Source organism: Macrobrachium rosenbergii, chromosome 24 (genome assembly GCF_040412425.1).
Source record: "Macrobrachium rosenbergii isolate ZJJX-2024 chromosome 24, ASM4041242v1, whole genome shotgun sequence".
Classification (NCBI taxonomy): Eukaryota; Metazoa; Arthropoda; class Malacostraca; order Decapoda; family Palaemonidae; genus Macrobrachium; species Macrobrachium rosenbergii.
Genome location: NC_089764.1, coordinates 8,983,224 through 9,001,105, shown reverse-complemented (window position 1 = coordinate 9,001,105; position 17,882 = coordinate 8,983,224).

Here is a 17,882-nt window from a genome sequence, read left to right as displayed (position 1 = left end):
ACTCTGTGAAGAAATTCTTGTTGAATTTCGTAGCCATTTTTGAACTTAGGTTTTCGTGACCAGATGTATTTTGTGAAGTGATGATTACATGGAGTGTTTTGCCAAGTAATCTATTGTTTATGGAACATTATTGTTCGTATTTAGTGATTACTCTGTGAAGAAATTCTTGTTGAATTTCGTAGCTATTTTGAACTTAGGTTTTCGTGACCAGATTTATTTTGTGAAGTGATGAAGAGCACGTGGTCAAATTATCTATCATTCAGTTAATGTTATTCGACCTATGAATAAGATTAGTTATATTTTCAATCAGGTTTAGATAATTTGCCATACATTTTGATATTTGAGCAAGTTTCTTATTGATCCATTAACAAGAAAATGGATTCCAAGATTAGGGTAGTTATTGAAAGGGAAATTATTTCCTTACAAGATTTGTTGATGAGACAGATAACTGCATTGGTGATACTGATACACCAAAATCGACCCTTGTAATGTATGAACGTTGTCTTATTGAGGGTCTACGACGTTTTGAAGATAGTTGGTCACAGAATGTGACGATTATTTCACAGGATAGTGAATATGATAGTTTATGTAGAAGTTATAGAGCAATAACTAGATGTGTAAGGAAAGCTATTGCTACTGCACAGAAAACTATGAGCGAGATTGACACAGGAGATATAAATCAACAGCCCGCTTTGCCTCCTCCTTCGGCTCCCATTAACCCTCTCCCTCCCCCTAAACTCCCAGCAATTAAGATACCTGAATTTAGCGGTGGGGAAGAACAATGGCTTGCATTTTGGGATATATTTAACAGTTTAGTTCACGATCGTATGGATATTTCCAATGTGATTAAGTTTTCTACCCTCAGAGCTAGTTTAAAAGGATAACGCCTTTAAAGCCATAGAAGGTTTGCCTGTCACTAATGCCAATTATTCAGTAGCTATTCAGACCCTTAAGGAGAAGTATGATAATAAGGACAAATTGAAACGTAGACTTATGTCCAAATTAACGCATTTAGTCCCTCCCAGTCATACAATAGAGGATTTGAACACGTTCAAATTGGAATATGAGAAGATTATCTTACAAATGAACACATTGAATTTAGATGTAGAGCCATGAACCCCATTTTCTCTAGTATAATATGCGAGAAATTATCACCTGAAACACGTAAGGCTATAGCTAATAAACATAATAGTATGTCTCTTGATTTAAAGCAAATTTCCTCAGGTTTGAAATATGTTTGTGAATTAATGGAATTTTGTTACGAAGGTGAGAATTCTAATAAGAGAAAACGTGATCAGGGTAACTATTCTAAAGTGATTCCCTCAAATGTGCAAAACGTGCAGAGAGCACAACAAAGTAACAGTAAGCCTAGTAATAGTAGTTCTTACCATAATTGTGTGTTTTGCTCATCGAACCATGCCTCTCATGATTGTAAGACTTTCAAAACCATTGATAGTAGAAGGGACAGAGTTAAATATTTAAGATTGTGCTTTGCTTGCCTCAAAGGAGGTCATTTATTCTCTGAATGTAGAAACAAACCGAAATGTAATATATGTGATGGGCCTCATTACCCGATGATTTGTAAGAAAACAGAAAACCCTGTTAATCCTGCTCCACCAAAGTTGAGTGTAAATAGTACTAATGTTAGTAAGTCAAATGTTAATTCTGGGAAATCTCATAATGATTCTAAAGGTGCTGTAAGTAAAGTGATTCCCCAGTAGTTATGACTGCTTCTTTGGGTATTGATCATTCTCAGACTAATAAGATTTCTGTTTCGACTGCTCTTCCTACTGCTAATGTAATTGTGTCAGGAATGGACATCGTTCCTTTGGGAGAGCACTCTTTGATTCTGGTGCACAAAGAACGTTTATTGCAAAGGAATTAGCTCATAAGCAGTCTACAAATCCATAGCAACAGTAGCCTTAAAGGTAAAACCATTTGGCAGTGATGCCATGGAAGTTAATTGTAATATAGTAAGAGTTGTGGTGAGACTAGGTAAGATTCGTACTGTCATTAATGCCATTGCATTCGATAGAGTTAATTCAGAATTTATTCTCCAGGTTTAAGTAAGTCAGCTGCGTTCTTGACGAGTAAAGGCATAAAATTAGCAGATAATGATTTAAATTCAGATGAAGTGAATGGTATAGAATTAGTCATTGGAGCTGATTACTATGGAAAATTCATTCACAACAGTCAAATTTGCTCTGGAATACAGATATTGAATAGTTCTGGTGGTGCACTAATTTTTGGACCTCTTCTAGTTGGTCTTATGACGATGTAGAATCTAATGAGATTACTACATCAAATGTATGTTGTTCAAGAATAGAAGTAGAGGAAATCCTATTAATTCTTGTTGTGAAGTTAGAAAATTATGGGATTTAGAAAGTGTTGGTATTCGTCAATCTGAAATTAGTCCTGAAGAAAGAGAATCAGTTAAGTGTTTTAAGGATAAAGTAAAAAGGGTTGACAATAAGTATGAAGTGTCCTTGCCATTTAAAGATGAAAGTAGACCGCCTGTTAACTATAGAATAGCCATTGGTCAATTAAATTCCTCGCTACATAGATTCGAATCTGACCCCTCCTTGTATGCTCATTATGATAAGATTATCAAAGATTACGTTCAGTCTGGGTTTATAAATTAATTCCCTCAGGCTCCCCTATTATAGGGCATTATTTACCCCACCATGCTGTATTGAAGGATTCAGAAACAACTCCCATTCGAATAGTTTTAATGCTTCTTCCAAGGCTAAAGGAGAACTTTCCTTAAATGATTGTTTATTAACTGGTCCCTCATTAACTACTAAACTTTTTGATGCCCTGTTGAGTTTCCGTACAAACCCAGTAGCTGTGATTTCAGATATCAGTAAAGCCTTTTTAAGGATAGGCATTTCACCTGACTGTCGTGATTATTGCAGATTTCTATGGATAACTGATCCCTCCGATTTGAAGTCTACTGTAACTTACCGGTTTTGTGTAGTTTGTTTTGGAGCTACATGCTCCCCTTTCTCTTGCAGCAAACCCTTTTGCATCATTTATCTTTACATGATAATCCCCTTGCATCATCTCTGATGAAGAATTTCTATGTAGATAATTTTAGTAAAACTTACAAGGATGTGTCAGTCTTGATGGATGAGTATCCAGTAATAAATGAGATTCTTGAAGATGCTAATATGCCTCTACAAGAATGGGTCAGTAATGATTCAGAGTTTAACAGAACCATAGATGTTATCAAAGAAAGAGTGAACGTTTTGGGTTTAGAGTGGTATCTAACACAAGATGAGATGTCACTGAAGGAAGTAAATTGTGAGTATAAAGGACCTTTAACCAAGCGAAAGGTCTTATCAGTAATAGCTCGAATGTTTGATCCTCTAGGATTATTGTCACCAATACAGGTGAGAGGTAAATATTTTCTTAAATGTTTGTGGAGTAACTACGGGTGGGATGACCCTTTGCCAGAATCATTATGTTCAAGGTTTGATGAAATTTGCAAATGTATTAGAAATGTAGAAAGTTTAAAGTTTCCTAGGTTTGTTGTACATCCTGAAGGTTCCCACTTACATGTATTTTTGTGATGCCTCTAACAAGGCATATGGAGCTGCTGCCTATGTGATTGATTTCAGGAGAAGTGTAAGCAATTTACTGGTCAGTAAATGTAAAGTTGCACCAAACCCTAAACAGACTATTCCGCGTTTGGAATTGACAGCCTTGTCCTTGGGTGCGAAACTTGCTGGAAGATTAATGCAGAATGATGATTTGAGATTGAGTTCTTGCACTCTCTGGAGTGACTCCATGGTTTCTATTTGTTGGGTGAAGAACAATAATAGTAAAATTCCCTATGTACGAAACAGAGTCACTGAAATTAATGAATTCAAGTTTCCTCTACGGTATACCCCTAAGGATAATCCAGCTGATATTCTATCCAGAGGTAGTACTAGTAAAGATTTAGCGCAAAATTCCTTATGGTGGAATGGCCTAAATGGCTTTTAACTGGTGATTATCCCCAATCTTTAGCTACAGAAACTGTGCATGTTAATGAAATTCTTTCAGAACCTAAGTTTGTTAACCCTCCAACCCCATTAATTGACATCCCACGTTACAGTAATTTAAGTAAGCTTAAACGTATCATGAGGTCAATATTGCTTTTTCTTAATAAATGCAGTAAAGGTTCTAAGTTTGTTGTTAACGAAATGAAAGCACTTGTCCTCCTTGAACAGAAGCAACATTTTCTACTACCAGAATGTACCTCTGTGATAAGAATTCACATGGAGTGTCCATGGATATTAAGAATTTCTGTAATCAGTTGAACTTATTTGTTGATGAGGAAAATCTAATTAGGTCTCAGGGTCGCATGAAAAACGCTTCCATGTCTTATGATACTCAGTGCCCAATGTTATTGCCTTCCAGAAGTTATTTAACAGTGTTGATAGTTGAACATTTGCATAGACATCATCACCATTGTGGTGTCAATTCTGTACTGGTATTGTTGAGAGAAACTTTTTGGGTACCTAAAGCACGACAAGTTATCAAATCAATTCTATCAAAGTGTGTTTTGTGTCAGAAGTTAACCAAGAAACAGTTGTGTTTGCCTCCTCCTCCACCGTTACCCACAAAAAGAGTGAGATATGATAGATCTTTCCAATCAGTAGGAGTTGATCATACTGGTGCTATTAATGTTTTTGATCATGAGACTGGCTTGGAGGAGAAGGTCTTTGTATGTCTATTTACCTGTACTACGAGCAGGGCAGTTCATTTTGAATTGACTCATTCCATGACTGCTTCCGATTTCCTACTGGCTTTTCGACGCTTTGTAGCATATCATTCTCTGCCGAGTCTGATTATATCTGACAATGGTAGGAATTTTGTTGGATTTAATAATTTCCTGAAGGAAATTATGGATGAACCAGAGGTAAAGTCATACCTTGAAGGAAATTGTGTTAATGGAAATTCATTACACCGCAGAGCCCCTGGTCTGGAGGCTTTTATGAACGCCTTATTGGTGTTCTAAAGGGATGTTTGTCCAAAGCCTTATATCACAAACGTGTATCCTTTGAAGAGTTGAGAACTCTACTTGTTGAGTTTCAAGCTGTGATAAATTCTCGACCACTGACTTATCTCTCCTCTGATCGAGATTGTGAGGCTTTGACTCCTCCATGTTACTTTATGGGCGAAATGTTTGTATTTCCCCTCCTCTTAACAATTCAGCAACTGATGACCCAGATTTCATGAGTTCAAGTGATCTTAGAGAACAATATTTTAGATTATCATCAGTGCTAAGAAAATTTGAGAACTCTTGGAAAAGAGACTATTTAGTGTCCTTGAGAGAAAGACATTTTAATTCTAGTGATTATCTCTCTGCAAATGTGAAAGTTGGGGACATAGTGATGGTAGACTTAGAAGATCATCTGGGGAAAGGCTATAGATCCCTCCTCTCATTGGGTAAGGTTACCCAGCTGTTTCCATCGTCTGATGGTGTGATTAGGTCTGTAGAAGTGAGTGAATAATAAACTATACATGAGATCAATCACAAAGCTCGTACTTCTGGAATTACCCGAGAGGGAATTTGATAGTGTCGTAACTCAGGAGCCAGATAGTGTGCCTCTGAGTGGTACTAGACCTCGGCGTGCAGCAGCAATCCGCTGTGATCAAGAGAGAAAGGATTTAATTTCTATGGATGTACTCTAAAATGTATATTTGATTTAAATTTTTGATGTGTTAAGATGGTCACAGCTGCATAGCGTTATTCAATTGAATTCGCTCCTGGGTGCAGTTATGATTACTTCTAATTATGATTCTTTCTTGGGGAGAATGTCAAAAATTGCCATTTATTCCCCTTGAATAAAATTTCTAGTTTTCTTGAATACTTATTTTGATGTATTTCCCAGTTTCTATGAAAAAATACGTTGATGTGATTGTTTTGCTCCACAGAAGAAGTTTTTATTATATTAACTATAGCAATGAGTTTGTATAAATTAGTACATTAATATTTAAAGTAGTAAAACACCTTTTTTCATAAATTTTATCCATCTCTATAAAATTAAATGACGTCTGATTGCAGTGTTGTCAAACTTCTTCCTGTGGAGAATGTATATGTTATTTTCTTGTTGTAAGGGCACATGCCAGTAGTTTAAGCTTGCCTTCTGGACGAAACCCCTTTTTTTTTTTATGTTGGGTTACGATTAAACAACTTAATGTTTGTGTTTTAGTTGATGGTTTGTTACGTAACCCTGTAGTTTTGTAGATGTGACAACTGTGCTATCAATGTACTCCTCGAGTTTTCTTCAGGGTGGGAACATGAAGCTCTGCCTGTTTCGCAGCAAACTCCAGAAAGGCAAGTTGTAGAAGAAATTCTCGTAAAATCCAGCCCCATCACCTCGTGAACTGTCGTCGTGATTGCAGTAATTTCTTCATAAGAATATTCTGAAATCCCCTTTTTTTTACCATTTATGTTTTCCTCTATCAAGTAACGTAACGTTTTGTCAATTTTTGCAGTAATATGTTAATGTTTTCTTGCTTCTTAATGTAACTTGGATGATTGTTGTGTCCTTTAAATATTAATTATATGTGTTAAACTTTTTAAATGCGTATTTGTGAACCCGTGTGGCATCACCCAAAAAAAGAATTGGTGCAGGAAATATAGTTGATTGTTTCTCAACTGCACTTTGTTGGAAAGAATATAATGTTTCTTGACTTCATGGTACATTTAAGTAAGTTAGTAAACTCCTCAGCACTGTAACTTGGTCTCATTCAAAGCTAGGGCAGGAGGGCTTAAGGTTGAATGAAATCACGTACCGAATGTGGGCCTAAAACTTTAAGTTTCAGAGCAGGTTTCACACACGTTTTCCAGGCTCAACTTTGCCTCATTTTTCTGTTGACTGGATTGGTTTTCTTTATTTTCTTGGATAACCTTTGTGTTGTGACGTATGAAGTTATTTTTGTTACATTTATAAAAATTTCTGAATAATGTCCAATTAGTACTTTATCAAACTTGCCCTTTATTTCATTTTGCATATTAATTATTTCTGGCATAATGGCAGGTGTTTATCAAGACACTCTAACCCATATATATATATATATATATATATCATATATATATATATATATATATATATATATATATATATATCTAAGTAAATATATATATCATATATATATATATATATATATATATATACATATATATATATATATATCTATATATATATATATATATATATATATATATATATTATATATATATATATATATATATATATATATATATATACTGATATATATATATATTTATCATACCATATATATATATATATATATTAATATATATATATATATATATATATATATATATATATATATATATGCTATAATATACATTATATTGATATATAAAATATATATACGTTTATATATATTTATAGATATATAGTGAATATATATATCTATATATATATATATATATATATATACTGTATATATGAATAACGAGAAATATAACTGGAGAACCAGCAAACCTAGAGAGAGAGAGAGAGAGAGAGAGAGAGAGAGAGAGAGAGATTTGAGATTGGTTTAAAAATGAACAGAGAGAGATTTCATAGTGAAAGAGGAAGTGTTATGACTGTGTTGAGTTTACGTAGGCACGGGTGCCAAACCTAAGACCTCCATGACGTCAAAAGAACCTCCTTCGTAGGAGGGGTTAATTCATCTAATTACACCCAGAAGGACGTCGTTAGATAAGTTTCAACCAATTAGACTTCTACCAAGGGCTGGACAGAAGCTGTTGCCCGCCTATAGCGGGATGGGCGTTTCCTTTCAGAAAAACCTTCAAAAGAGAAGGAAGAGTACAGAGAAGGACAGAAAAACAGAGAGGAACAGAGAGAAGCAGAAGAAGAATAGAGCCTTAGTGGAGTGAGGTTGTAGCCTCGCCAGTTGTGGGTTGAGAAGAAGCAGGGCTCTCACTTCGACTCATACTTAGATCCACTCAATTGTAAATTTTAATTAGTGTGTCAATGAAGTAAGAAAGCTGCACTGTGTCTTTCTGAAGCTTCCTGGTACTCAAACAATAAAGCATCTATAAAAGAAAATAATAAACTCCTTTACATGGGCAACGAATAAAATAAATCACAACAAGTTGAAGGTGTTAAAGAAACATTACAAAAAGAAATCATCACATAAAAAAGATGACACATCAACATTGCACACACACACACACACACACACATATATATATACATACATATATAATTTTTTTTTAGACCACATCGGCCTTTGAAGTTTTCGACTTCTCCGCTATTACTGGATACGCTTATCTCTACCCAAGTGGGTTTCCTGAACAGCCAAAAGAGCATTATTACATACCTTGGTTCAGGTGACTCATTGTAACGTGATAAATCAAGATACCGGTTCTTCGGAAACGGGTTCTGGTAATGAATGTAGGGGAGAAATGGAGTGTGACTGGGTAACTAAAAAAAATAAAGGTGAAAAGAGCGTAAGAGTACTATGATTGTTCAAGGGATGAAATTGAATACCATACTTACTGTCAATTAGATGAAATGGAAAAGATAAAAAGCCTACCAACAAAAAAGAACATTTCTAATCGGAATTAGACACCCAGAATCTAATTAGCTCAGACATACAGGAAGAAACACACGCATGTAAAAACAGAGGAAATGAAAGGCCTGGAAACAAACGACAAAGCAAGGTAATACTATGCAGCTCGTACACACAGGGGAAGGAATAAAGTGAGATTGCTGAAGAACACAGTTAGTATGGAAAGATACCTAAAGTAGTCACAGTTTGTTTTCAAAAAAGTAGTTGTCCATATAACCAGTGGACTAAAAAATCAACCAGTGGTAGATTTGTTACAGAGAAGGAAATAGGAGTACCTGGTATGTTGAGGAAGAAAAATAAAGGAATACCTAAAGTATAAATATATTATGATGAATAGCACAGAAAGGATTTGGAAAAGTAGGAAAGTTGATATTTAATAGCTAAATTGCCTGCCGAGGGAGGGGAAATGCCAAAACGAACCGAATTTCGAAGCAGAATACTTGAATATTGGTATAATGGACCAAGAGAAATTAGAATGAAAAGTTAACGAATGTACAACATGCAGGAAGAACTACAGCAGAGGACTGACACATACATGCCAACACACACACACACACACACACACACTGAAATATATATATATATATATATATATCTTTAAATATATATATATATATATATATATATATATATATATATATATATATGATAAAATTATAATATACTGTATATATAATATATATATTATACATATACACATATAATATAAATATATACATATATATAAGAATTTATATATACATATAATATCCGTATATCCATATATTATCCCGTATAATATGTTCAATCTTGTGCGTTCAATCTTGTCGTCTGGCGTACGTGTGAAAAAGAGAGAAATAAATAAGAGAGAAAAGAAACGTCTAACTTCGTTTCATAAGACGAGTATGTTAAACGTGTGTGACCTTTAACCAAGAGCATTAGTTTTGAAATTGTAATTAACTAATGCTTAAAAAAGTAAAAAAGAAACAAAAATAAAATGAGACTGCATTCAAAACTTATTTCAAAACCTTTCCACAGCGCTAGAAACAGCGTACTTGGCATTTCAGATAAAAGCGCACAAAATACGTAAAGAACGTTCTTTGATCTTACGTAAAATCTTTATTGGGAATCTCTTTCCTACACTCGCAACACTTTCGCTAAAAGACAGGATGTTCCTCTTCACAAATATTCCTCAGTTGATGCAAAGGCCATTTCAATGAGCTTCTTGCAGAAAACAAAGAGGCTCATACATATTAACGGATGCGAAATCTGAGATTCTTTAAATTACGTTCATTAAGACATTTCCTTTTTCTGTTTATTTGTGTATTTTTTCATAGTTTTCATATTGGTTTTTCTCTGTAAAACGAAGCGTAAGTTTGAGTGTAAACATCAGAGAACAAAATATTCAATAATGACACCAGTAATTATCTAATAGTAATATTTTCTGAATATTTTTGAACTGATCTGTAGGTCACTTCGAAACGACGTTATTCACTACATTCAACGATTTATACTTACATATGTGATATACAGTCTCATATTTACAAAAGCCTACGACATTATTATTTAAAAAAAAGCTTCTTTTTATATATACATTTATTGTACAGTATGCGGCAAGATATTGTAGTTAGTATGCGATCGCTTTACAACTTCATAATAAAATTCAATCTTCGAGTTACTTACGTAATTAGAGTCCTTTACAAAAATAATGTACAATTGCATTAGCTTTAATATATGATGTTACTTAATTGTTACTTAAATAAAAAGGAATACCGAACGGCGAATCTGATTTGGAGGAAGATTTGTTTACTTCTGTATACAAGTAAAGTTCAGTCAATGAAAATAAATATGCAGCAAGCTTTCACAAACAGAAATAATCCAAGGAAATGGAGAGTGAAAGGAATATATATATATATATATATATATATATATATATATATATATATATATATATATATATATATATATATATATATATATATATATATATATATTAATATTATTAGTAAACCTAAGAAATAAATGAATCAATAGCTATGAGATATATAGATAAAATAGGCAACTATACAATACATAGAAAAAGAATATTAACCAACTTGAAGCTAAAGAGTAAATAAACCAAAATAACATTTTGTCGAGATGGTACCGATTTACCGGCGAACGAGCACGCCACAGCTCTCAACGAAATCCGTTGCAGCTGTTTGCAAGTAGTCTAAAGGATCCCTTAATTAACGTACTGAGAGTAACGTTTGTGACTAACGTTTAGTTTGCACAGCCAAAGGAGAGGAGCCCTGAATGTTTATCGAGCTAAGGGCATTACGCGAAAAGGTGATTTGATGGTAAATATTAGGTTTTCGACAAGAGAACAAAGTGAATCGCAAATCTCCTTGTTATACCAGCAAGTAAATAATCTATGCTGTCAGCCAAAACTAAGATTTGTATTGTCACAAATAATAATAATAATAATAATAATAATAATAATAATAATAATAATAATAATAATAATAATAATATTTAGTTTATGTGCCCCACAGGACACGGTAATTCTGCCTTCTTTGATAGGTTACGGATAAGGCGCCTTTGCTTAACCCCTTTTAGTTTTCTGTAAAAGAAAACTATTCAGATGGCTTTGTCTGTCAGTCCTCACTTTTTTTGTCCACACTTCTTCTGTCCGTCCTCAGATCTTAAAAACTACTGAGGTTAAAGGGCTGCAAATTAGTATTTTGATAATCCACCATCCAATCATCAAACATACCAAATTGCAGCCCTCTAGCGCCCGTATTTTTTTATTTTTTTTATTGAAGATTAAAGTTAACCATAATCTTACTTCTGGCAACGGCTTAGGTACCAACAACACAGGCCACCACCGGACCGTGGCTGAGTTTCATGGGCTCCGGCTAAGAGTTTCATGGATCGTGGCTGAAAGTTTTATATAGCATTATACAGTACACACAAAACTCGATTGAGCCGAAGAAACTTCTCGCATTTTTTACCTATTTATAAAAGTACCTGCTTTAATACTAGAGAGCTTTTCCTCTTCTGAAGAGTTAACCCAAATTAAATTATTTTATATATATATATATATATATATATATATATATATATATATATATATATATATATATATATATATATATATATATATATATATATATATATATATATATATATAAAAAAAGTTCACAAAACGAGAGAAAGAGAGACAGAGAGAGAGAGAGAGAGAGAGAGAGAGAGAGAGAGAGAGAGAGAGAGAGAGAGAGAGAAGAGAGATTAATCAGATGGCACACACACACGCATATATATATATACATATATATATATATATATATATATATATATATATATATATATATATATATATATATATATATATATATGTGTGTGTGTGTGTGTGTGTGTGTGTGTGTGTGTATTCAGTATATATATATATATATATATATATATATATATATATATATATATATATATATATATATATATATATATATATATATATATATATATATATATATATATATATATATATATATATATATATATATATATATATATATATATATATATATATATATATATATATATATATATATATATATATATATATATATATATATATATATATACATACCTTTTATATATATATATATATATATATATATATATATATATATATATATATATATATATATATATATATATATATATATATATATATATATATATATACATATATATATATATATATATATATATATATATATATATATATATATATATATATATATATATATATATATATATATATATATATATATATATATATATATATATATATATGTATAAGTTAGTACTTTGCTCCTTACTTGTACTTACAGTTTATACAAAATTTTCCTGATGTAATCGTGGATTAATTAAAGTCTCTCTCTCTCTCTCTCTCTCTCTCTCTCTTTCATCTCTCTTCAGAGAGAGAGAGAGAGAGAGAGAGAGAGAGAGAGAGAGAGAGAGAGAGACTATAATTGTGTCACAATTTGAAAAGGAAACTCTTCAATAATCTTCAACTACAAGAAGGAAATTAATCAGTACTACAGAGAAATCAAATTAATGGATTCTAGAGCTTAAAAGAAAAAAAAAAAAAAAGAGCTCGCAGGAACCCTTTCTATTCCAAGATGAGGCGCATTCGAGGGAAGCCTTATAGCAGAGGATCGAGAGCTGGGGAAGACGTGAAAGGACAAGGGCTCTTAGACGACTGGAGAGGCCGTTTGAAGGATGAAAAGGATGATGATGACGAAGGAACTGACCAAAAATCCTCTTCAGTTCTTGAAACGACTTGGCTCGTCAACTCGCCAGAAGGATGAAGTTCTGTTGCATGAGAGGATTTATAAGAACAGAGGAGAGAAGGTGGGATTTATATAGACTGTATTTCCGACAAGGGAAAGGCGTGAATGCAGGTCCTTGCTCACGCATTAACCTTTCTCATTTCGTATATGTGATATCACAGAGGCAAGCTTTACTGGATGAGCGGTTAGGAGACAATGAATGCTATGTACAGTGAATCTCGAAATGCACACACACACACACACACACATGTGTGTGTGTTTGTGTGTGTGCATTTCGAGATTCACTTTACATGGCATTCATTGTCTCCCAGCCGCTCATCTCATAAAGATTGCTTCTGTAATATCTCATATACGAAATGAGAAAGTTTAATATATATATGTTACCCAGTCGAGAGGAAATTTCATGGCTTATCTTTTCCTACAACGTCGAGAAGTCCCATCTATTGGTAGGTTGATAGTGACCGCATCAAAATTCTACTGGTAACGCACACACCTGCATTCCCTCTCTCTCTCTCTCTCAGGTCTACAGCAAGACAAGCTTTACCCAAAATAATTCTTTTGATAAGAATCTAACATAATTGGATTGCAAGAAATAAGAAATGAAATAAAATGGATTACTAACGTTCCCCAAAAGATCGTTCATATTACAGTCCATCATATTGAACAAATTATTGTCTTTCCATCGTTATCTCACAATAGGTCAAAATAAGTCAATGTCCAACACATTCCCAATGAGTACATCTTTAACCCCTTTCTCAATGAAACATCTGAAGAAGTCAAATAAAACCCATATTTAACAAAATGCATAAAAATAAGGATATTGGAATTCCTCCCATGTTACTTATAAAGAACACATAATGTAATAAATGCTTATCACATGCTAAATGAAAGAAACAATTTACAGTTTGGGAAACCAAAAGTGGTTCCTACCTCCAAACAGCAATGTTCACAGTCTTAATCAACAGGTCTTGAACCACAGATTCTTCACTGAAGACTTTTAATAATGCTCAGTGTTGGTCTTCAAATGATCATTTGTTTGATAACTAATCCCTTCACACCCTGTGACCCCACCCAAAAGAAACACATACAAACACATTTACCAGAACCTGGACATTTCCGGCGAATGCACTCACGAAGTCTTGTGGCGAGTTCCCACGTCTTGAGAATACCTGATGTAACAGTTTTACTTAATTAGGAAACGAGTCAGATAACAGCTAATCATCCTCTCAAGGTTCTTCAGAATGTCTATAGCCACACTTATTAATCAAACATCTATTGTGCATTGTACTTCATAAATTACTTGTGACCTAGACTTAGATAAGTATTTATATATATATATATATATATATATATATATATATATATATATATATATATATATATATATATATATATATATATATATATATATATATATGTATATATATATATATATAAATATATGTATATATATATATATATATATATATATATATATATATATATATATATATATATATATATATATATATATATATATATATATATATATATATATATATATATATATATATATATATATATATATATATATATATATATATATATATATATATATATATATATATATATATATATATATATATATATATATATATATATATATATATATATATATATTTAAATATAACTGATATAAATTTTGATGAGAATTTTGATGAGAATTACACACAAAATGATAATTGAGGCTGCCACGAGACTAAGGGAGTCCAGTCAAACAAAAAGGGAGTTAATGAAGACTTACCTCAGAATTTTCCTGGAGTTATAATGTAAGGTGGAAGGTCGCCATATTGGAATTTAGAATTCTCTGCCAATTTAGTGGGTTTATTCAGGGAAACTTAACAACTTAACATTAATAAATTAACAGTTAGACACCATACAACATAAATCACTGAGGGACAGATTCATGATAGAGCACAGTAACAATGATGACATGGATTGGCAACCAAATAAGTGGATAAAACGGCCAATCTGCAATAATCAGTCAATGATAATGATCACCTTCAATCTGCTCTGACTAAGGGAATAGTAATGCCTATGATGGGGTTCCAGGATGGAGGAATTACTTCTTAAAAATGGTTGGCACAACGGAACTTCTCTAACTACGACCAGGTAATGCTGCAGGTGGGTATGGAAGCATGGAATTTTGCGATTCGTACCACGTGTATCGTCCTGAAATAGACGGTTTGCGTTAGCCCTTCTCACACTAAGGAAATGGAATCTTCCTACCGCAGATTACACAACACTTTCTTAAATACAATACATAAATTATCCTGGAAGGTGCTTTTGAGGAAAGTCCGTGAAAGAGTATTTAGACGCTGGTGCGCTAACAATGGAGACGTAACTGTACACGCCCAAAGTTAACTACCGCTTGGTTAATTTTTTAACTTAACTGCTAGAATAGCCCTTTAGATTGCACTGGTGGAGGGATAAATGATGGTTTATCGGGATCGTTACTCGAATTCAAGGTACGTGGATGGCAAGGCAAGGGGATACAGGCAAGATTTGGGGTAAGGGAAGATTTTTGTGGAGGAATAGGTTAAAGGATAAAGAGAGGGGGAAATTAAGGAGGGTAGAACAAGGGGATAGGGCTGGCTAAATGACTACTGCAATGTACAAACCTGTTCAACTGTTATAGGTGCCCACAATCGAATTGGCTGTTCACCGATGCTCGTCATTCCCAGCGGAGATGGAAGAATCACGAGCTACCGCTCCAGATAAAGTCAGGAGTTCTCTGTTCTCCTTTGAATAGCAAATCGCATCTGGGGTTGGGGTGGGGAGGCAGGGCACCAGCTGTACCTGCAAGCAGCCAAGAAAGCCAGCAAGGAGGATATGGGAAAAGCACACTTATTTGAATATGCCTATAGATGCAAACTTACCTGTCCCACAAGCCCTTAATTGCCTTTCTGCCCTTCCTAATCCCTACAGGCTCCCCCATCATACGATTCTTAAGGGGGGTTTTTCCAGGGGGGTACCCCTTGTTTATCTGGCGTGGGTATTTCTGTCGGCTTGGAAGGTGCGCTTCTCTGTCTCTTATGAGTAAAACAACGGAGTTCCGCCATATTGGCGCCAGCTAGACGCTAACGTGAAATAAAGTTCGCTGAATAAGTTAGCTAGATAGGCTGAATCGGAGGGAGGAATGTATATCTAATAATATATATATATATATATATATATATATATATATATATATATATATATATATATATATATATATATATATATATATATATATTGCATGTGTGTAATGTGTATGTATAATTCTTTGGTTACAGCCAGGCACGGAATTTACTTAATCCATTGAGCCTCAAACTCATGCTTCTAATAGAAAAATAATTAAATAAAGTAATTATAGAACTGACAACCTACAAAATAAAATTAATGATTGTAAATGGTGAGTTGTATTTTTTTCAATATATGATGGTTAGTTCAGTAAAGATAGGATCACTACAAGATATAAAAACTGACAAAACTACAAACTTTGACAGGTAAGGATCCTTTATTTAACAGCCTATGTACTATGATGACTGTGCTATGTACTATGATGACTGTAGTATATCTCTAGTATAGTTTTTGTAGCGACTAAACAATACTATTTTGATGGGCTTTTAACCTTTGGAAACAAGCAGTTTAGGGTTGATAAACCCTCTCCCCGCTCTTCCTCCTTAAAAAAACAAAAACAGAGACATTCTAACAGTAAAAATCAAATTAAAAAACAAACCATTGGAACATAAGTATTTGAGAATGAATTTTGGGTTAAATCTCAGGGGAGGACTAACTGTCTGGGTAACTCAGGTACTTCGATATTACCAGGTGAGCCTAAAGACATTACCCAGGCTTACTAAAATTATTTGGTTTCTTTTTTCTCTTTTAACTTTCTTTCAATATCATATTCAGAGTGGGGTCAAGAGCGTTTAGACCTGGTCGTAAAATAATATTATTTTGTTTTCTTAGTTGTATTAATGGAGATTCTGTGCACTATTTTTATATGTTGTAATTATACTTAAAAGGGAACAATTAGTCCCATGTGATTTTTCACTTAACTGTAAAAAAATTTTATTATTATTTTGTCCAGTTCTGATTGAATATTTATGTTGATTTATTCATACATTTAAATCCTTACTTGTCTGGTCGAAATAAAATGAATCACAGTCCAAAACATTGGCGAGGACGGCATGCTACTTCCTAATCCATCAGAATCACCGTAGATCAGAACTAACAAAAGCTAAGTACTCAAACCTTGCAAATAAATGCGAATTCTTTGGCGCCATTACGCGGAAGAACCCATTACAGACCTTTTGCAATACAGTAGTTGCACCATCCAGGGCTAGAATTTCTTTGTAATTCGGTTTCAGAGAAAATACCGTAAAAGAGATTCCATGATCAATTACCCCTTTGTAAGTACTTTGAAGTCTTGAGGATCTTATAGAAGTCAGGAATTCCTCTCTCTCTCTCTCTCTCTCTCACACACTCTCTCTCTCTCTCTCTCTCTCTCTTTTTTTTTTTTTTTTTACTCTCTCTCTTTAGATGCTCTAAAGTCATCTCCTCTTGGTGTTACTCAGGACGGGGAACACTCATTTTAGAATCAATAGCTCGGATTCAGGAACGTTCTAAATCTACATAATAAAGGATAATTCCACATTCATTTCAAGGAGGCCAGCTGGTGTTCCCCATCTCGCCGCGGGAGTCAGTATGTATAATGTATGAACGGTAAGCATCCCAAAATCTGCAGATAATCTGCGAATGCTTGAGATATTATCAAAGCCTCTTCGTTACTGACAAGTACCGGGATTCTCGAATGGATTAACTATATTTGGCTGTTCTTTTTAAATGGTAAAACGTTTTCTCATAATTTTGATTCTGTGTAATTTAATTCCCTACGCTATCTTTCCCTCTTTCTAAAGACAAAAGAATACAGACGTA